Below are 24,074 nucleotides of genomic sequence, written 5' to 3' on the forward strand. Positions count from 1 at the left end.
AAAAGACAAAGCAGATTTCTGATCTGCAACTAAATCTCGGTGCTCTTACAGCCGGATATTTTGACTTGAAGAATAAACTGATCAGCGAATTTGGTGACAAATTCAAGACATCTGGCAGTGGGTCTGATGAAGCAAATGTAACTCCAAGTGAACCTGCCCAAGCACCACAAGATGTTCCTCGTCAGGTTAATACAACTCACATTGTTGATCGGTTTGAGGATGATCATGCTAATGCTGACCCCAGAAGAATAATCTTGAAGCGAGATCAGAGGCAAGCTAAAGCTCAAGGAAAAGGACAATTGCTTTTCATGAAAAACTCCGATCAAAACATTCGTGGAGATCGGCCTCAATTAAGTGTCACTGAGCTCGGTAAAAGGAGATTCACAGCTAAGTATGGCGATCGGTCGGGTATAAAGGTGTGGGGATTTCACGATAAAAAGAATATCTGGGCTGTCAAAAGAAATAGTGGTAATGTGGAGTACTACGAGCATCAAAATGACTTTAGTTCTTGGACTAAGGTTGATCTTAAAGAATTAGCTCGTGCTCCTTTCCACAACCCATCGAATGATCCTCGTGTAACTGAATTTAAGCGCTTCTTGGAGAATCAAGTGAAGAGAAATTTTGATGGAATGAAGAGTGCAGATTCCTTCGTGAAGAAAGTCAAAGGTGTAATTGATCCCAACACCAACCGAACCGTGAAGAATGTCATATGGCCTCCCACCAAGCAAATGAAACAAATTCATGTTATTCAGCAGTCATCTGACAGTTCTCTGTGTAATATGGAATATTGGGTTTTTGATGAAGCTACAGCCACTGCTGTTATCAAGCTTCCGAATGGTGTACTTCGTCTTCTTGAAGCGAATGATCTTTTACAATTCGGTGAACGTGATATTCATACCCTTTCAGGTCATCAGATCGTGGTTAAAGATTATATTTTAGAGGCTGCTGCCAAAGAGTTCACTCGTATGGTTGCAAAAATCATTAACAAGAGGATGTGGGCAGGTGCTTTGGGGGACTCAGATGTGTTGATTATTGACAAGCCTTGAGATTAAGCTAGCATCAAACCAAGGGGGATATTGTTAGGTCCTACTTTGTTGGTTTGTGCTAGGCATGTTCTTGTTAGGCATTGTTTTTTTGAAAGAGTTCATGTTAGGATTTGTTATTCATTTATTGAGTCTTAATATGGGTTTTCGGTTAGGGTTGGACCGAAACCAGTCTTGATTTCGGTCCTTAGGCGTGTTGGGCTTAGGGTTTCCTTGTATAATTGTGTTCCATATATAAGGAGACTCATATGGCCGGTTCTGTTTTAGCTTTTCTTTCATATCATTGTGAAGGCCAACTATTGTGAAGATCTCCATTGTACTAGACGATTTCATCAAGATAATCGTGTGCATTGGGTTGATTACGCGTTTGTTCTTGATTTACTTTGCATTGATTCCGCCCTTGCTTACTGATTTTGATTGATTACTAGTTGGTTCATGCTTTTGGGACTTACAAAGTCTGAGGGTTGATTGTGGATAACTTAGTTGGATTGTCGAAGCCGAGCAGAAGTGTGGTCTAGTCAATATGAGGTCAGTTAGTTTTCATTGTAGTGATGCCCTTTTGGTGCGGGATTAGAGTGCCGACATATGACCGAGAAGCTCAGAGACCGATTAATTCTGCGGGTTTTCGTTCATCTTGGTTGTTGTAGGGGAGTGCATCTTGAGGTAGGAGTGAGAGCTGATTTCGAGGACGAAATCTAATTTAAGTGGATGAGAATTGTAGCATTCCGTTTAAAATAAATAAAAATAAATTTATAAATAAAAATTAAATAAATAAAATAAATATATAATAAACCCTAAAACCCCGTGATGTGTGTGTGTATATATATATATATATATATATATATATATATATATATATATTTATATTTTATATTGGCCCTAATTCGCAATAAATTATTAAAGTATTAGCGCAAGGAGTTATATGTAATAAACTATGGAAATCAGGAAGTTAAAAGTGGTATTTTTGGTCTATGGGGGTTAAAGTGTAACTTCCGGACTAGTTATGAATAGATTTTTGATGCTAGGGGCTGATTGGTAATTTTTGGACTTGTGTTGAAAGGAATTTTGTTGAGGAGGGGCTGTAGTGTAAATATTGGACCTTATCTGAACAAATTCGTGGAGTCAGGGACCAAACTTGTAAAAAAATGTATCAAATTTTCATTTGTACACGGGAATTGAACCCGTCCATTTCCCCTCCCGTTTTAAGGCTCGTGTAACCCGAAACCCTAACCCTAACATCACCAGCCGCCACCTTATCACCCCTTATCCTCCAGCCGCTGCCCCTTCACCGTTGAAGCCGAAAGCCGCCAAATTTTCCGTTACCGGTGAAGACAAAGAGCCACGAACCGATGTCGTGTTAGTCGGGAATAGCGGGAGAGCGAGGATCGTGGGTGCCACCTTCTGCCACCGCCACCACCACCACCGTGAGGTGGTGGCTGCCACCTTCTGCCACAAACGTTGCATTACACATACACAACCACCCATACACGACGGCTGATGGTGGCAGAAAAACATAAGTTGCGGCAGCCACCATGGTGGTTGTCCTCGACTTCCGGCCAACAACCACATGCCAACACACGTCTCTAACACACGTACACACACTCAAAACACAAGTTCAAACACCGAATGCGCACCCAATATCAGCCACCCACGCGGTGGCGTATAGTAGTCGAACGAGACGGCGTCAACGGAACAGCCGCCGAAGCGGTAGCGACGACGCAACAGTGGAAGAGAAATGGAGAAAAAGAAGGTTGGCGACCCAACTTGCGAACAACGACATCAGCACCCACGATCCTCGCTCTCCCGCTATTCCCGACTAACACGACATCGGTTCGTGGCTCTTTGTCTTCACCGGTAACGGAAAATTTGGCGGCTTTCGGCTTCAACGGTGAAGAGGCAGCGGCTTCAACCGTGAGGTGGTGGCTGCCACCTTCTGCCACCGCTGGCCACCGTTTTTGGTGGTTGTATTGGGCTTTTTCTTATTCTTTTTGGTGCTAGTGTGTGTGTGTGTGTGTGTTGTAGGAAATTGTATGTGTGTTGGATTGTTGGAATTATTACTCAAACCGCCGCCGTGTGCTGGTGGCTGCCGCCTCATGCCGCCATGTACTGCCGCCGACCACCACTGCCCGAGGTGGCAGTGGGTGGTGCCCAATTTATTAATTATATATTTATTTAATTAGTTAATCATTTAACTTTAGGAGTTGGAAAACCCTAATATCAAGAAACCCTAATTTTGGAGTTGGTCGGGACTCGTGTTAAAACTATTAATTAAACTTAAAATAATACTTAATAATTCTCCACAATTAACTTGATGTAATATTGGACTTAATGGATTAAGTCCTTAATGGGTTAAGTGTGGAACACTAACCTTATTTACCATTTTATGTAAAAACGCTAGAATCGAGGAGCTCTATTTTGGACAATGATCGGGCGCGTATTTGCTCTGTTGATTGGATTATTATTACACCCGATAACGACTAAGTCAAACCTTAATCAGTCATACCCTTAAGTGAGTAAGTCCTTAATGGGTTAAGTATTCTTACTTAACCCTAATCGTCATTTTATGTAAAAACCTAATCGTCATTTCATGTGGGGTAGTCACTGTTGCAATGCGTGATCGGGTATTGACTCAAGTATCTTCCTGCAGGCGATTGGAAGTAAGTTGAAGCTGGTAGAGTTCTTCATTGCTAAAGTGGTTATCTACGCGCATATCGAGGTGAGTTTCGCCTTACTGTACCCGTGGGTCGAAGGAACCAATGCCGACCCACTAGTTTTGGTTATCTGCTAGTAGAGGGATGCCCTAGGGATTGTATATAGTCATGTAGGTTAGATTGAGGACTCTTGATCTAAGCGCTCTTACCTGTTCCTTGTTTGGTTGTGGTTCTAGAGTAGGATCACCTGTCCAAGTGACTATCTCACATCTGAGTATATACGACCATTCATTCCTTGGATTGTTGGTATTTAGTATGTTGTTATGCTATAGTGATCTGTTATATCTTTCTCATGGTGTTGAATATGTTGCTTTGTGGTAATAACTCGTAGAACTGTATGTTATATGTGCTTGCTGGTTATCATCTATGGAGTGCCCTTAGGGACTGTCGGTGGTCATGTAGGATAACCTGAGAACTCTTGGTCTAGGCTCTCTTGCCTGTTCCTTGTTTGGTTGTGGCTCTAGAGTAGGACGATCTGTTCGGGTAGCCATCTCATCTCTGGTTACTTATGGTTACACATTCTATGGGGGTTAGCTGGTAGTGGGACTGTATGTTATGAGAGGATTAGTAGGCAGTAGTGAGTTGTATGATTGTTGTTTTCCTGTGTTACGTGCCTAGTTGATCCTGATTGTTTATATGTCGACATATTGTGTTTGTAACATCCCAAAAATCATGACCAAAAATTTCGTTTTAAATCATTAAATAAAAGCATAGTTATAAAAACATTTCATCAAATCATAAGTTAAGCTATCTCAAAAACATTATTATCAGAGTTTCCTAATCAAAACATCAGAGTAATCATCCTGGGCTTAAACATAATGGTGTGTGCACTGCAGTCATCCCAAGCTCTTCCCTTTGCTACCAGAAGTACCTGAAACCAAAATTGAAAACTGTAAGCACGAAGCTTAGTGATTTTCCCCAAACTACCACATACCATACACATAATCACATAATCACATATAAACATATCGTGGGCCCTGCCCCTTCATCAGACCCCGCCCGACATCGAACAATGTCCGGCATCGGGCCCCGCCCGACATCGAGTAAAGCTCGGTATATATATAACACATCAACAAATACACATGAAATAATCACCTAACATAAACATATAAACATTCCTCGGGCCCCGCCCGACATCAGACCGAAATCCGGAAGCATACAAACATTCCTCGGGCATTGACCAGCATCGGACCGTAATCCGGGAACATACAAATACAGACACATGCAAGAATCACGAAGACATCAAGCATACAAACATTTCCTCGGCCATCGCCCGATATTGGACCGAAATCCGGAAATCATATAAGCATACATCGAGCACCGCCCGACATCTGACCTTAATCCGGAACATACTAACATAACTAGACGGGCCGACATTGGTGCCTTTGACCCGTTCATACAGGAGGAAACTCACCTCACAATTGAAAGTCAAATACTGCTGCTCATGCTATCAGCTGCACCGGTCTACTCCACACCTAAGAAATCATGCAATGAAACCCTTAGACTCCTCATTCTCAATAATTGACAAAAAGTCAACTTAGGTCAGAGGTCAACACCTTGGGTCGATGGTCAACTTTCCTTATCATTTTGTCCTCACGTCGTGACCTTCCATGGCTCACGTCGTGGGAGTCAACTCGAATTGGGTCGACACAACGAGTGAACTCGGTTCACTCGCCTCAGAGTTTCAGATTGGGGTAGTCGCCATGCTCACACCGTGACACTATACTTCTCATGTCGTGAGAACTGTTCTGTGAGCATTAAGCTCTTAATCCTTTAAAATGTGCGTTGGGACTTTCCAGAATACCATATCTAGCTTAAAGGACCATAATAATCATATCTTTTCAGTCATGCATGTCCCATGCATGACTTAAACACTAGTTAGGTCAAAAGATGGGTATAAACATCAAGATTCAAACTTGGAGTCCAAAACTTGCACCAAAATCCAGATCCAAGGGTTCTAACATAGCAAATGACTCAATGGTCCATAAAGTTGCTAAATTTATGGACCTCATGCATGATAATCCAAGATTCCATGAAAAGAAGGTAACCATAACCTAGATCTAGCAAGATTAGTAGAGAAAGGTGGGATCTTTAAGACTTACATAGGCTTATGAGCTCAGAAGTGCCACAAAGAGGAGCTTATCTCGCCAAAGGAACCACCACAAGTGGTTCTTCTTCTTCTTCTTCTTCTTCTTCGTGGAAATAAAAACGCCAATAACACACCAATACCACCAACAATGGCTCAAGGGCTCAAGAGGGCCAAATCTAGGGTTTTTTCAGTGACTTGAGAGTGAAAGAGGCCGAGGATGGCGACCCTAGCCCCTCATTCTGTTTTATACTCGATTTTTAGTGTTTGGAACCATCAGGACTGACTCATGTTGTGAGATCTTATGCCTTACGTCGTGAGGTTCGAGAACGCGGGTCAAACGGTCAATGGTCCTACTCACGACGTGACCACCATGGCTCACGTCGTGAGCCTCTTCTAAATGCAAAAATTAATATTTTTAATACCTTAGGATTCGGATGCTACAATTCTCCCCCACTAGAATCAGACTTCGTCCTCGAAGTCCGATGTCTCAAATAATCCTGGATAATGCTCCCTCATCTCCTCCTCTGGCTCCCACGTCCACTCTGACCCCTTGCGGTGCAACCACTACACCTTCAGTAACTGCACAACCTTGTTCCTCAAGGTTTTTGTCTTCCGATCCAAAATCGCCACAGGCTTCTCACCGTAGTTCAGGCAGTCGTCCACCTAAATATCCTCTAAGCGCACAACAACGGAATCATCCACTAAACACCTCCGCAGTTGGGAGACATGAAAGGTGCTGTGAATCTGACTGAGCTCTATTGGAAGATCCAAACGATAAGTAACCCGGCCCATCCGAGCCAAAACCCTGAACGGACCAATGTACCTGGGGCCCAGCTTGCCCCACTTCCTGAACCGAATGACACCTTTCCAAGGTGACACCTTCAGGAGAACGATGTCCCCTACCTGAAACTCTAGGTATGATCGACGCTTGTCGGCATAGCTTTTCTGCCGACTCTGAGCAGTCTGGAGCCTGCTGGATCATCTCCGTAGTCTTGAGCACCACCTTGGTACTCCCCATGTCTCTCTGACCGACCTCTCCCCAACAGATTGGGGTCCTACACTTCCTCCCGTAGAGCATCTCGAAGGGAGGTCGATCTATGCTACCGTGGTAACTGTTGTTATACGAAAATTCCGCTAACGGAAGATACGTATCCCAACTGCCGCCAAAATATAATACGCATGAGCGTAGCATATCCTCTAGAGTCTGAATTGTCCTTTCACTCTGCCCATCCGTCTGAGGGTGAAAAGTTGTACTGAAGTGAAGACGAGTACCCATCTCGTCATGAAACCGCTTCCAAAATCTGGAAGTGAAGCGAACATCTCGGTCTGACACAACCGAAACCGACACTCCATGACGTGCCACCACCTCGCGTACGTAGATCTTGGCTAGCTTCTCAGCCGATATACTCTCTAGGATTGGGATGAAATGTGCACTCTTGGTTAACCGATCCACGATGACCCAAATCGAATCCACTCAATGTGTGGTCCTGGGAAGCTTTGTGATGAAATCCATGGTGATTTCTTCCCATTTCCACACAGGAATCTCTAACGGCTGCATCTTGCCGTGAGGTCGTTGGTGCTCGGCCTTGAATTTCCTACAAGTCAAGCTCCGCTCCACATACCAAGCTATGTCTCGCTTCATGCAGGGCCACCAATAATCAGGGCGAAGATCCCGATACATCTTCGTCGCCCCTGGATGAATGGAGAACCTCGACTTGTGAGCCTTCTCCATCAGAACCTGGCGTAGACCACCCCAGTAAGGAACCCAGACCCTCCGATGCAGAGTCAACAACCCAAGGCTTTCATAATCGAATGAGGCCACCCGACCTATGATCCGCTCATACTTCCTGCGCTCCTCGTTCATAGCCTCGACCTGAGCCTCCCGAATCCGTTCCAACAACGGAGTAATCACTGTCATCCTCAGGCATATATCCCGAATCGGAGCCGCGACCGCCTTGCGGCTGAGAGCATCGGCCACCACATTGGCCTTCCCTGGGTGATAAAGGATCTCATAGTCATAATCCTTCACCACATCCAACCAACGACGCTGCCTCATGTTCAGATTCGACTGATCCATCAAGTACCTCAAGCTCTTATGGTCCGTGTAAATGGTATAATGAACCCCATAGAGGTAGTGTCGCCAAATATCGAGGGCGGAAACCACATCCCCCAACTCCAAAATGTGTGTCGGATAATTCGCCTCATGAGGCTTCAGCTGCCTCGACGCGTACGCAATCACGCGACCCCGCTGCATCAGCACTGCACCCATGCCCGTGATTGAAGCGTCACAGTAAACCACAAAATCGTCGACACCCTCCGGCAAAGTCAAAATCGGTGCCTCACATAACCGCTGTCTGAGAGTCTCGAAAGCTGCCTGCTGCTCAAGCCCCCAGCGGAATGTCACCGACTTCTTGGTCAGTCGGGTCAATGGAACAACAATCTTGGAGAAATCATGGATGAATCTACGATAGTAACCCACCAGACCAAGAAAACTCTGAATCTCGGATGGAGACCTCGGAACCTCCCACTACATCACAACCTCTACCTTGGCCGGATCGACCAGAATACCCTTCTGGTTGACAAGGTGCCCTGCACCTCGCGCAACCAGAACTCACACTTGGAGAGCTTTGCGAAACGTCTCTCCCTGCTTAATGTTTCCAGCACCTCCCTCAGGTTCTCCTCGTGCTGCTCCTGAGTCTTGGAATACACCAATATATCATTGATGAACACTATCACAGACCAATCTAGCATCGGTCTACATACGCGGTTCATGAGATCCATGAACGCGACAGGAGCATTAGTTAGCCCAAACGGCATCACCACGAACTCGTAATGACAATAGCGAGTCCGAAAGACTGTCTTCTGCACATCGTCGTCCCTGACTCGCATCTGGTGATAACCCGATTGCAGATCAATGTTAGAGAACCAATACGCACCCTGAAGCTAGTCAAATAAGTCATCAATCCTCGGAAGGGGATAACGGTTCTTCACCGTTACTTTATTTAACTCCCGGTAATCTATACACATCCGATGTGACCCATCCTTCTTCTTCACAAATAGAATCGGGGCTCCCCGTGGCGAACTGCTCGGCCTGATAAATCCCTTGTCCAACAGCTCCTGCAGCTGTGTAGACAATTCTTGCATCTCGGGAGGAGCCAATCGATATGGTGCCTTGGCTATCGAAGTCACACCAGGAACTAGGTCAACCCTAAACTCTACCTGCCTCTCCCGAGGTACCCCAGGCAAATCCTCTAGGAACATGTCTGGGGTACTCCCGTATGATCGGTACATCATCCACGGTTTCCTTACCCTTATCCCGGGTATCCATAACATAGGGGACATAACCTGCGCAACCTTGCTGAAGGTAGCGCCTAGCTCTCGCTGTTGAACACAAAGTCGGCCCATGTTGCGGCCTCTCGCCCTGAATCACCAACCCTCCCCCACTTGGGTGTCGAACTCGCACTAGCTGCTGCTCGCAGTCAATCACTCCCCCGCTAGGGCTCAACTAGTCCATACCCATGATAACCTTATTCCCTCGTAGGGGAATGGGGACTAAATCCACAGGAAACTGCTCATCAAACAACTGTAGTGTACATCCCCGGTGAACCCTCGCAACCTAAACGGTCCTATCATCTGCTATCTCTACATCAAGTGGACAGTCCACCTCTCCTGTAGCTCCCATAAATCTCTTGCTGAGCGCGAGCGATACAAAAGATCGGGTAGCCCCTGAATAGAATAATACCAGAGCAGATATACCGTTCACAAGGAACGATCCTATAATGAAACACATAAACATAAGCAATAAATCAATATAAATAAAGAAATAAGGAGAAGATACATAACCGTCACAACATCGGGAGCTGCACGTGCCTCCTCTGCTGTCAGCTGGAAGGCTCTGCTCTTTGTCGCAGGCGTCTCTGTCCGGCCCTGACGGCCATCGGTGATCCTCAATGTAGCAGGAGTGGGTGTTGCCACCTGTCCTGCTGCTGCTAAACTCGGACACTGGAACCTCTTGTGGCCCCTCTGATTGCACTAAAAGCAAATCAGATCAGATACTATCGTGGTGGTGGTGGTAGCAGTATAGTCCCTGCTGACATGACCAGTTCGGCCACACTTAAAGCAGCCCGAACTACCTGCCCTGCACGCCCCCTCATGCATCTTGCCGCACTTGCCACAGCGGCTGCGATCCTGCTGGCTCCTCGATTTGTGATCCGATACCTTGTGCTTTTAACCCGAACTCCCTGTCTGAACCCCCTCTGGTTTCCTCTTCTTCTTCATATCCAAATCCAGCTCCCTTTCCCAAGCCCTCGCTATCATATCCTCCAACGTCTTGCAGCTGGATCGGCTCACAAACTGGCGGATATCACTCCGCAGCATCTCATGGTACCGGGCCTTTTTCATATCGTCTGCCACGTACTGCGAAACAAGAAGGGCCCTCACCCTGAACATGGCGGTGATCTCAGTCACCGTCTCCATAGTCTGCTAGAGATCCTGGAACTCCCTCGCAAGCTGTTGCACCTCGATCACAGGTGCAAACTCGGCCCTGAACCTGTTTGAAAAATCACTCCAGGTCATCGTATCAAGAGCGGAATCATCTCTAATAGCATGTCCAACCTCCTACCACCAGTCACATGCTCTGTCCTTCAGGAGACATGAAGCAAGTTGGACCTTATCCCCCTCGGGACATCGGCTAGTACGCAAGGCGTTGGCGACATCAGCCAACCACCTGTTGCTAGCAATGGGGTCCCTAGCCCCATGATAGTCCGAAGCTCCACAAGCTCTGAACTCACTGAATGTCAACGTGCGAGCCCCCATCATGGCCGCCATCTCGGTGCGGAATGCACCCAACCTCTCGTCAAGAATCTTCAAAATGACCTCCTTGACCGTACCAAAGATCACATGAATATGGTCCATAATACTGCACATAATCTCAGAAGAAATAAACTCTCTCATCTGGTAATCGAGCTGCCCGGCTCTAGAGCCCGAGCCTGATCCCTTGCCGACACCTGAGCTGCCAACTAGTCTCGTGCGTACCGTCACCATACTGAAAATACACCATAATAAACATCAGAATACTCATCATGACTTGAGGGATCACACACATTACAATTTCCCTGGATTCATCTCAGCTCTCCTTGACTCGAGTACGGATCCTATGCTTTCAGTAGTACGGGCCCATACTACCTTCCACATATATCCGTACCTTCCTCAAGAATTGCCTTGATTCCACCAAGTCCCTTCTACTGCCACTACTCTTCGCGCTAATCTCATCATAGGCTCGCCCTAGGGTAATCTCTGACCCGCTCTCCGCCATCAGCTGCATAAGAAGTCCCTGCTATCTCTCCCTAACTAGATCGCAAATACCATTACATATCACTAAGACCAGATAATTCTTCGAATGAGAGGTCCTACCCTACAATGGTTGGACTCAGACGAGAGCTGCGAAATAGGGCTAGAACTAACCTTCTGAAATTATTTAGTCCTCATAATATGTAACTTAACGTATTCGTTTACTAGTTAATTAAAGATAACTAGAACTTCTAAAAGCACAAAGCATGCAGCATTCGTGCATTGAGTAACCAAAACCAAGCATATCCTAATCAGGCCATCATGTTACTGACTAATCAGTACTAGCATGCAGTTCAATAAGCTCATACAGCAGGCATACAAGGCATCCTTCCTAAATCCTTAGCCATAATATAACATGCAGTTCTCATACACATATAGCAGGCATATATGGCATCCTTCCTAGATCCTTCGCCCTAATCTAGCATGCAGTTCTCATAATCATATCATATCATAACAAACATGTATGGGTAATTTGGGAGAACTTATTTGAGCTCGGCTGATTGCATGCACCACACCCTTTTCTCTTTTCAAAATCCTTTTTATAAAAAATGATTTTCTTTTAAAAAATTTTATACGAACTTGTAACATCTCAAAAATCATGACCAAAAATTTCGTTTTAAATCATTAAATAAAACCATAGTTATCAAAACATTTCATCAAATCATAAGTCAAGCTATCTCAAAAACATTATTATCAGAGTTTCCAAATCAAAACATCAGAGTAATCATCCCAGGCTTAAACATAATGGTGTGTGCACTACAGTCATCCCAAGCTCTTTTCTTTGCAACCAGAAGTACCTGAAACCAAAACTGAAAACTGTAAGCACGAAGCTTAGTGAGTCTCCCCAAACATAATCACATATAAACATATCGTGGCCCCGCCCCTTCATCGAGCCCCGCCTGACATTGGACAATGTTCAGCATTGGGCCCCGCCCGGCATCGAGCAAAGCATGGTATACATATAACATATCAACAAATACACATGAAATAATCACCTAACATAAACATATAAACATTCCTCGGGCCCCGCCTGACATCAGACCGAAATCCGGAAGCATACAAACATTCCTCGGGCATTGCCCGGCATCGGACCGTAATCCGGGAACATACAAATATAGACACATGCAAGAATCACGAAGATATCCAACATACAAACATTCCTCGGGTATCGCCCGACATTAGACCGAAATCTGGAAATCATATAAGCATAAATCGGGCATCGCCCGACATCGGACCTTAATCCGGATCATACTAACATAACTACACGGGCCGGTATTGGTGCCTTCGACCCGTTCATACAGGAGGAAACTCACCTCACAATCGAAAGTCAAATACTGCTGCTCATGCTATCAGCTGCACTGGTCTACTCCACACCTAAGAAATCATGCAATGAAACCCTTAGACTTACCCTCCTTCTCGATAATTGACAAAAATTAAACTTAGGTCAAAGGTCAACGTCTCGGGTCGATGGTCAACTTTCCTTATCATTTTGTCCTCACGTCGTGACCTTACTTGGATCATGTCATGTGAGTCAACTCGACTTGGGTCGACACAGCGAGTCAAATCGGTTCACTCGCCTCAGGGTTTCAGATCGGGGCAGTCGCCATGCTCACGTCGTGAGACTATACTTCTCACGTCGTAAGAACTGTTCTGTGAGCATTAAGCTCTTAATCCTTTAAGATGTGCATTGGGGCTTTCTAGAATACCATATCTAGCTTAAAGGACCATAAAAATCATATCTTTTCAGTCATGCATGTCCCATGCATGACTTAAACACTAGTTAGGTCAAAAGATGGGTATAAACATCAAGATTCAAACTTGTAGTCCAAAACTTGCACCAAAATCTAGATCCAAGGGTTCTAACACAACAAATGACTCAATAGTCCATAAAGTTGCAAACTTTATGGACCTCGTCCATGATAATCCAAGATTCCGTGTAAAGAAGGTAACCATAACCTAGATCTAGCAAGATTAGAAGAGAAAGGTGGGATCTTTAAGACTTACAGAGGCTTATGAGCTCAGAAGTGCCACAAGGAGGAGCTTATATCTCCAAAAAGGAACCACCACAAATGCTTCTTCTTCTTCTTCTTCTTCAAGGAAATCAAAACACCAATAACACACAAATACCACCAACAATGGCTCAAGGGCTCAAGAGGGCCGAATCTAGGGTATTTTTAGTGACTTGAGAGTGAAAGAGGCTGAGGATGGCGACCCTAGCCTCCTCATTATGTTTTATACTCGATTTTTAGGGTTTGGAACCATCAGGCCCGACTCACGTCGTGAGATCTTATGCCTCACGTCGTGAGGTTCGAGAACACAGGTCAAACGGTCAATGGTCCTACTCATGACGTGACCACCATGGCTCACATCGTGAGCCTCTTCTAAATGCAAAAATTAATATTTTTAATACCTCAAGATTCAGATGCTACAGTGTTTGGTTGGGTTGAGGCGGTCCTTCTTTATGCGGTAGGCCAAGATACACGGTGCGGATCGGCTGTAAGTTGTAGGCACGGAGGCTCGAGAGGAGCGGTGGGGTTGAGGCGGTAGGCTAACAAACCCTGTGTATTCCAACCCAATGGTTGATTAGACCCAATATATTGGTATTCCAGCCCGAGGCTGATTGGGCCAATATGCTTATGATACGAGGATATTCGATCCCGAGGATGACTGGACCCATCGTGGACATGCCTGGTATTCCAGCCCGAGGCTGATTGCGCCAGGCGTAAGTGTTTGTGTTTATGCCTTGTTTTATGTGGTGGTATTTTGGTGGAAACTCACTAAGCTTGGGCTTACAGTTTTGCGTTATGTTTCAGGTACCTCAGATGATCGTGGGAAGACGAAGGCTTGATCGTGTACCTCCTCGTGTTTTGTGTTATGATTTTGGGAAAACTCTGATATTAAACATATTTTGGAAACTATTTTGTAAATGAATATGATTTCTAGTTGGTTTCAAAAGTTTAAAATTTTTCATGAATTTTATGGGTGTTACACCTTGATATGTGCAAGCGAGGTAGGTTCCCTGTCCACATCTCATGAGGCGTTTTGGAAACGTTTTAGGTAGGAACAAGATTGAGGATATGAGCGGCTGTCTCTAAGGGATACCTCCATAACAATATAGGGAGTGAAGCCCGACTCGTAATGAAACTAACCATGTCAAGAAAGGTTCAGTTGCATCTCTCAGCTACACCATTAAGTTGTGGTGTCCTAGGAGTGGTTAATTGTGAAGCTATTCCACATTCCTTAGGATAGTCATTGAGCTCAATACTAAGATATTCTCCACCTCTATCAGATCAGAGCATCTTTAGCTTCATGCCCAATTTATTCTCTACCTCGTGCTTAAACTCTTTGAGCTTTTCAAATGTTTCTGATTTATGTTTTATTGAATAGATATAGTCATATCTACTATAATCATCAGTAAACGTCACATAGTAGCGATTTGCATCCCTTGTGGCAGATCTGAAAGGACCGTATACATCATTATGGATGAGGTCTAACAATCCTTTACCTCTTTCACAAGTACCAGTGAAAGGTGATTTAGTCATCTTGCCTAATAGACAATATCCACATTCATTGTCTGATTTAAGGTCAAACGATTCCAACACTCCCCACTTTTGGAGTTGGGTGATGTGTTTCTTGTTAATATGGACAAGACAATAATGCCATAAGCGTGCCTTGTCTAAATCACTAGAATAATAAATACTAAAAACACTATTTCCAAGTTCATTCACACACACAACAGTTTCATACACGCCATTACAAGGCTATGCTTTGAAAATAAAAACACCATTTTTATACACCAAAATCGAACCATCATTATTGTCAAACACATAACAATAACACTTTCTAAAGAATGTGTGAAATGAAATTATGTTTCTTTTCATTTCTAACAAATAACAACAATTGTCTAAATCAACCCTAACACTATTACTAAACACAAGCTCACAAACACCAATCCTGGTAACAGCCGATGTACGTCTATTCCCCATGATCAAGTTTAGCTTCTCATGCTCCACCTTTGCATTTTTCCTTAGTCCCCACATATCATAAAAAATGTGGAAACCACATCCTGTATCAAGGTTCCAAGAGTTTGAAACATAAGTGTTATTGATTTCAATAGACTACATACCAGTTGTAGAGCCATGAACTTTGCCCTTTGTTTCTCTCACTTCTTGTAGGTATTTGTGGAAAATTCTCTTCCAATGTCCCTTTTGGCCACAATGAAAGCACATGACTTCTTTCGGATAACCGACATGAGGAGCATCAAAGATGACTTTTCCCTTTGATCCACCACTGGACTCCTAAATGTGGGCTTTCCCTTTACATTTGGGTTGGGAATAATCCTTCATTTTCTTCCCATTTCCTTGATGAATAGCCATAACAGGGGGAGTTGCATTATTATTAGAATGAGACTTCTTCATTCCATATTCAGCAGTTTGCAACAGACCATGGAGCTCAATCAATGTGGTTTTTGTATTGTTCAAGTGATAAGTTAAGATAACAGATCATAACTACTTGGAAAAGAGTTGAGAATCATATCAATGGCAAGCTTCTTGTCAAAATTCACATTGAGCTTCTCTAGTCTCTCTATGTGTATCTACATTTTCTGCACATGAGCACACATAGATTCCCCTTCTTTCAAATTGCACACCATAAGGGCCTTTACGACTTTGTAATGCTTTTGTCTTGTTTTCTTGTGGAACATTTGAGCAAGAGCCAATTTCATTTCGTAGAGAAAATAGTCCTTATAGGGCTTTTGCAGATGATATTGCGATATTTTTACATATTTTTAGGCAATATTTAAATACATTTTGACTAATAATTTGGTTATTTGCATAGATAAATGATACTTATAAGGATAAATTACATTTTGCAGCCAAAATAAGTCATTTTGAAAAATAAGGACTGAAAGTGACAGGAACCGAAACTTTGGAGGTTAAAAGCTTAAGAGATGAGAAATTTAGCAAAAAGGCGTACCCACGACGTGAGAAACAAAGCCTCACGACGTCAGCATGGTGATTCTAGAAGATAAATATCCGGAAGCAAAAGAATTCGTGTTGGATACGGATACATTCGAACTCACGACGTGAGCTTCCTTGCTTACGATGTGAGGAGGGCAAAATCAGAAACTATAAATATCCTTGCTCCTCACGATTTTAGGAGGTTGGCTGGTGAGAAAAGAGTTACCAGAAGTCAATTTTCAGAGGTTTAGAAGGTTAGAAACCTGGTAATAACACCAAGGAAGAAGGAGAAGATCATAATTTACTTTCTAGTTTGGTACTTTACTATGCTTTCAATTATGAATTGTTTTAGTTTGATTGCTAGTATGAGTAGCTAAATCTAGCTGCTTCTGTTATCTAGATGAAGCTAGAACTCATGGTTTGTTTATATTAATTGAGATTTTTCTAGTTGGTTAATGACTTGTGTTTGATTGTTTATACCTAGCATGCTTAATTTGATACTAGATTGCTTAAACTCATATTCTGTGTAGCTTAGTGACCAATAATCTGCATGAATATAATTACCTAAATATTTAGTGAACATTAGATTATTATAGCTAAGATTGAACCAATCTTAGATAAGTAATTGAAGTATTGAATTTGGTTGTGCTGGAGAACTCATATTATGAACATAATTGTGTTTGTTAACTCAATCTTACATAGCTCCAATTCTACTTAATAGTTAATTTTGTGTTAAATTATGTGTGACTGTGCATAGATCTACATGAATTAATTCAACATTAGTTAATTTGGAATTGAATTGCTAATAATACATTAATTGGTAACCAACGAGAATTATCATAATTAATAGTTAAACCATTGAGGGAAAGTGGATTCAAAATAACAGAAGTGTTCTTATTACTTGATTGAATTGTGTTTGAGAATTTAAGTTTGTCTAAACTTGCAAAATTAGATAAAAACAATTACTTTGCTAGAATTTTAGGTTAATTTAATAGTAAGTAGGTTAACTAATTAATATCGTTCCCTGTGTTCGATACCCGACTTACCCAAAGCTATACTATAATATGACTAGGTACACTGCCTATAGGTGCATAGTTAGCAGAAGTTTGTTAGGTTATAAATTTAAAACTAGTAGGTACTTTTGTGCACATCAAAATTTTTGGCACCGTTGTCGGGGAACGGCTTATTTGATTATTGATTTATTTGCTTTAGGTTAATCGATCCTTTTTGTGGGGTAAAACCTGCAAAAAGTTAATTTTCAACTTAGTTTTTGTTTCGGTACTCAACTCTCATGAGCCTTAAGCTCACGGCGTGAGTTCAGTAGTTTTTCGTTTTTCTTCATTTTTCTTTTCTGTTAGATTTTCAGCGACAACATGAGATGGTGACCTTTACCATGTAGTGGTGACTAGTTAGTAGGTAATTTTTATTTCGTTTTTGTTCAGTTTTACGTTTTTATTTTGTTTTTATTGCAATTCATGACCCCGAGGATCCAATACATCATTGGTGCCACCGCTTGAAGATCCTGAGTCAGCCCTTCACAAGAAGACGAACAAGGATGAAAGAGTAAACCAAACACCTAAGAAGTAGCCTTTTAAAGATCTAAAATCAGTTTTTGGAAAGAAGAAATGGAAGAATGTGGGGGAGTCAAGTAAAGAACTAGGATCCAAAAATACAATTCAAAATAAGAAGAGGGATGCCATAATCAAACTGCGAATTTATTTTAGGTAGGTAAAGAACTTTAGCGATTCCAATATCTATGAAATTCATAGATCTTTCGAGATATATTAAACTGTTGGGCCTTAAGTGTTGTGTCATTGTGATTTATAGCTTAGTCCATTTTGTATCCGGGTTGGGCCTGTCCACCCTTTATTTATTATTATGGTTTTACTATTTAATGTGCATGCATGCACCGTATCTAAGGGGTTGTCACTTTTGTAAACCCTACACGCCTTTACAGTAGCAGTTCTTTATCGAGCTCTTTGTCACACCCCCGAACCAGACGGCAGAAACGTCCGGGGGCTCGTGTGACTAACAATTGAATTATCATTACATTGAATATAAATGAAACATAACATCATCATCACCATGCATAATTTAATACAACTGCCATTGTTTACATCAAGTATAATCTTTTAAGTTACATGACCAAAACATTCACTGGATGTTGTTTTGCAGTACACAAAACAAAATCCCATATTCTTGATGATTCTTCTGCCTAACGAGTCCCTGAGAATACAAGTTATTTTGAAAACGTCAAAATATATTATGTTGGTGAGTTCATAAGCATGTTTGATTGAAAAGTTTTGTATAGTTCGTAAAGCACCAGAAAATCCGATATTTTCTGTAAAGTGGTTTGAAAATGATGTGTCAAAATCAAGTATTAATGCATGTGTGTTTACTGCTTTTGAAGTGTATAAATAAACAAAAATGTAATCCAGATAGAAACCCTGTATTTTTCTGTTGTAAGTGGAAGGTGATGTATAAATGTATTTATCCCAGAAAATCCGATATTTTCTGCATATAAAAATATCGTAATCATAAAATTTCCAAGACCATGTTTCGATGTATGTATGTTTTTAGTATCGTCTAGATTTGTATAAATATACCGAAATCCTTGATGAAGTTAGTCTCTAAGTGAGCCGTTACAACCATGCTTGATAATGACTAATTCGCCCGTCTTGACGTTTTCAGGCGCCGGTTTTGATATAGGTAAGGTTTGTCGCCCAAGACTGGCCTAGTCTGGCTGTAGCGATCAGCTAAGGCGTGGGGGGTCACCCCGTATAGATCTATACACAAACTCCTGCTCTCCCTCCAGGAAACTCTGGTTATAACTACATGCTACGATTGTACACTCAAAGGTGCCAACCGACAAGTCTCACTAGATTCTCAACCTTTCATACCATGTTTAATGTTTACGTGTGTGTTGTACGTTATCAAATCCAAAGGTACATGTATAAGTATACGAAGTTCAATAATTATGTGAAGGTATAGTTATGATCTACTAATCATGTAAATTTCAGTCCAAGCCCAATTAGCATGTAAATGGATCACAAAGGGCCAATAACATGTAAGTGGGTAATTTGGGCCCAATAGGCATGTAAATGGACCACAAAGGCCCAACAAACATGTGACACATAATTCAGGCCCAAATTAACATGTAAATGAGTCGCATGGCCCAATAAACATGTCATGGAAATTATTGGGCTCAATATACACTTGAATGGGCCCTTAACGCCCATTGGCCATGTAACGTGAATATTAGGCCCAATAAAATTGTTATCGATGTATTTCACCCATTTGTTATTATTTCGTTGATTGTTTTAGTTCGAGGTTTACCGAATTGAATATAAAAGTCCTCTTTTTGTAAAAACGACGTTCTTGGCCAATAAGTCTCAAAATTTCAATTAAGGCCAAATCTTAATAAAAATAACACTTTTGTCACCATTTTGCTCAAAACTTGTATTTATAGCTAGTTTTGGTAAAAATAACATTTCTAACCCATTTTTGTCAAAAATATCATTTTTGGCTTGATTTTTGTGAAAATACACATTTTTATGGTTTTTGACTTTTCTGACCCGATTGTTGGAAAATTTGTAAAAAAATCATCGTAAGTCGAAATATGGATCCGTAAACTCTGTAAGTTTGAAAATTTTGTATACATTGTTCGTAATTTTTCTCATAATTTTTAATGGTCTCTAACAAATGTGAAATTTCTCACCTTCACAGGCTGGTCCGAAATTATTTCAAATATGATAGGCAGTTTTGTAAAATTCACCAAAAATTGTAGAAAAATCGTATGAAAACGTGAGAGTAGTCATTTTAATGGTATAAACCTGACTTTTTTTTAATGTAAAACAGTTTTGAAACATATTATAATTAAGGTGGTCAAAACAGTTCGAGATTGGACCAAAACTTTTCTGTCAATGGCTGATTTTTTAGTTTAGTTTATAGATCTTTGAACACAATACTCATTTTTGCTATTTTAAGTGTATAAATCCCAGATCTACAAGTTTACATGTATTATATGTGATAACACATACTTTTCTCAAGGTTTTCATGTAGATCCAAGTGATAAACTTCATATTCTTAACATATTTCTAGATTTATGAAGAAAATAACACATAATCACAAAATCAACTAAGAAATCACACAAGACATGCATATAACACATAGATCTGCACATTTTACTTGTATTCTCCCCCAAAAATCATGTAAAACCGAAAACAAGGGGGTATGAACTCACCTTGGGGTTTGAATTTGGTTTTTGGTGAAGATGTGAATAGATTTTTGGTCCTAGCAAGCTTCTTGGAGAACTTTAGAACTTAGATGGCTCTAAGATTCATGATGTTGGTGAAAAATCCTCTTGAGAGCACCCAAAATCTCCAAATTTTGACGGAAGAAGGAGGTTTTTCTAGAGAGAATTCTTGAGTTGGAAATGAAGAATAATGGTGGTGGTGAAGGCTCTTAGGGCCGAGAGTGAGAATAGAAGAGAGAGAAGGACTAGACTTTGTTGTTTGTGGGATAATCTCCTCCTAGAAACATGAGATTTATCATTGATACATGAGGGTTAAACATGTGTTGTCAAGCATATGTTTAATCCTTATCCATCTCTCTTTTTTTTTTAATAGATGGGCCGAGGGTAAGGGAGAAGAAAAGAAAAGAAGAAATGGTTTGGGCCTTACTTGCTTGTTTTCGTTATTATGAGGCCCAAGTTGATGGATTTTCGGCCCGTTGGGCCTAATGAAGATTCACGGACCAATAAGATGAAAGAGTTTGAGTTTATGGCCCATTCGGGCTAATAAAATTAGTTATGGCCCAACATGGCCCATTAGGGATTATATGAACTCTTCTAGGCCCACATGGCCCAAAATGCTAAAATTTTATGAATGTGGGTCAATTTGGAGCCCAATAAGGGTTCCAAGGCCCAAAATAGTCAAATTGAAGGTTTATTGGTCCATTAGGCCCAATAAGAGAATCCAAGTCCATAATAATCTTGAACTGGGATTTTTTTAGGGTTTCCAACCTTTATTTGAACTTATGAGATGTATTTGAACGAGCATAGAGTATAGTATTCATTTAGAGTACAAGTTTTCACAATGGATGATGTTTACGTGAGAATATAATTTTCCCAGAAAAATGTCATTTGTGACATCATCCCCCCGTTAGAGGGAATTTCGTCCCGAAATTATTTTGAAAACTAGGATTACGAAGGAAAGAATAAGTGAGGGTACTTTTTCAGATTCGAGACGTGGAACACTGGGTGTACGTTGCTGAGTTCAGAAGGTAGTTGCAGCTTGTAATCCACTGGACCAATCCGGGCAAGGATCTCGAGTGGTCCAATGTATCGCGGGTTCAATTTTTCCTCGTTTCCCAAAGCAAATCATTCCCTTCCACGGAGAGATATTTAATAAAATGCGATCCCCGACTTGAATTTCTAATGGCTTACGCCGCTTATCAGCATAGCTCTTCTGTCGGTCTTGCGATGTTTAAAGTCGAGATTTGATTTGGATTATCTTCTTTGTCGTTTCGCGAATGGTTTCTGGTCCCGTGAGAGTACTAGCTAGTGATCTGCATTTACGACCATGAAGAGCCTCGAAAGGGGCAATCTTGATGCTCGTGTGATAGTCGTTATTGTATGAGAATTCAATCAAGGGCAACTGGGTATCCCATGACTTGTTGAATTCAAACATCCAGACTCGGAGCATGTCTTCGAGTGGTTGAATGGTCCGTTCGATTTGGCTATTGGTTTGAGGGTCGTAAGCAATGCTCATGTCTAGCTGTGTTCCCATAGCCTTCTGAAGTGATTGTCAAAATCTTGAAGTAATTTCGTTATCTCAATCCACGCAGTGATTCCTCCGTGATATTCTCCAGCTATGATGCTTTCCAAGGCTGGTAGTAGGTGTTGACAGTGTTTTGTTCTTGCTTCGTGAGCAGATGAGTATTTTATCGATGAAAAAAAAGGCTGACTAGGAATAGTTGGGAGAACTCGGTTCGTAGGGTCCATGAATACCGTGGGAGCATTCGTTAGACCGAAGGGTATCACAACGAATTTGAAATGGCCGTATCGAGTTCGAAAAGCAGTTTTTGGAATGTCCCCATCTCGGACTCGGGGCTGATGATAATCGGATCTTAGATCTATTTGGAGAAGTAACTAGCTCCTTAAAGCTGGTCAAATAGGACGTCAATGCTAGGAAGTGGGTATCGGTTTTGGATAGTTCTTATTCAATTCCCTAAAATCGATGCATATTCTGAAGGATCTGTCTTCTTGACGAACAAGACCGGAGCTCCCCAGGGTGAGAAGCTTGGTCCGATGAATCCTTTGCTAAAAATTTTTCTTAATTGACTGGATAAATCCTGAATTTTGGCGGAAGCTAACCTGTAGGGTAAATTGGCAATTGATGTGGCTCCCGGTATGAGGTCGGTTTGAAATTCGACCTGTCTCTCTAGGGTATTCCCGGAAGGTCTTTAGGAACTACATCCGGAAATTCACATGCCACTGGGATGTCATTAATGTTTACTTCTTCCTTGGCTTCATCACCACATGAGCGAGGAGTACATAGTTCTTCTCGTGCAGGCACTTTTGTGCCTTGATGCACGAGATAAGACGAGGATTGGCGCCAGGTTTATCACCATAGATTATTAGAGTTCCGTGATTGGGGAGGTGAAGGCAAACGACCTTTTCGCGACACATAGTATCAGCATGGTGGGGGCTTAACCCAACCATGCCGATTATCACATCAAAACTCCTAATATTTACTGGCATTAAATCCATTTGAAATGAATGGTTGTTTAGTGTTAAGGCGCACCCTACATAAATATCTTTGGTTGATTTGGTTTTCCCATTAGCCATCTCCACCGTGAAGGCTTCGTTTAGCTTCTGGGGTTGTTGTTTTAGTAAGTGTTTGAATTTTTTACTAACAAAGCTTCGCTCAGCTCTACTATCGAGTAAGATGCATGCGTTTATGTTGTTAAGTAGGAACGTACCGGTGACAATCATCAGGTCTTGAGTTGTCTCTCGTTGACCCACAGTCAGGACTCTTCCTGATCCTTCTGCCCCCTGGTTGTTGGCTTTGGGGCAGTTGCGTCTGAAATGACCGGTTCCTCCACACCCATAGCAGGTGTGACTGGTCCCAACATTGGTGTTGTTGTTACGGTTGTTGCGATTGTTGTTGTTGTTGTTCGGCTGCTGATTCTGTCGTGGATAAGTTCTACAGTATTTGGTGGTGTGACTCTTTCGGTTGCATCTCTTACAATACGGCTCCCGGCAGGCTCCCTTAAGATGGAAATTGCACTAGTTGCATTTTGGAAGGCTCCCAGCATATGATCTCGCTGGTGTTGATGTAGTAGGTGTCATGGTCGCATGGACAACAACAACATGTTGCTTCTTCGAGAACCTTTGAGTTGGCTGTCCCTTTCTCTTACTTCCAGACTTTCGCTTCCTGCTTTTAAGCTTGGGGTTTGGAGTGACTTGATAAGCTGTCACTTGTTGGTTTCCATGCTTGTTCCTTCGGCTGGAGTTGTCGATGCTATTTCCACCTCTATTGGTGTTGTTTGCGTTGAGTTGTGCCATAACAACGGTTACTGCTGCTGTTACAGCAGCTTGGAATGTAGCAGAGTCCATCCGCAGGAGCGGTGTCTTGCGGGTGTGTTTGTTATTTCTGTGGGATTTCATTTTCCTGCTACATGATAATAAGCCAGATCGTAAGTAACAATGGTCATTTCGGCTTGTACTCCATAACTTTGCGTTTTGTCGTATGACTCACGATGTTTCGATCTACATCCCCATGACGTATTGATGGTAGTAGGAAATCGTAGATTTGGCACGAATATTACGTCTATCCTTAGAGTATATAGGTTGTTTTGGTTTCGAGATCCTTGAGTATCTAGCGGTTTCGGGGGTTCGGTTGTGCATACCAGTGAATTT

Source organism: Lactuca virosa, chromosome 3 (genome assembly GCF_052849685.1).
Source record: "Lactuca virosa cultivar CGN04683 chromosome 3, Lactuca_virosa_CGN04683_v6, whole genome shotgun sequence".
Classification (NCBI taxonomy): domain Eukaryota; kingdom Viridiplantae; phylum Streptophyta; class Magnoliopsida; order Asterales; family Asteraceae; genus Lactuca; species Lactuca virosa.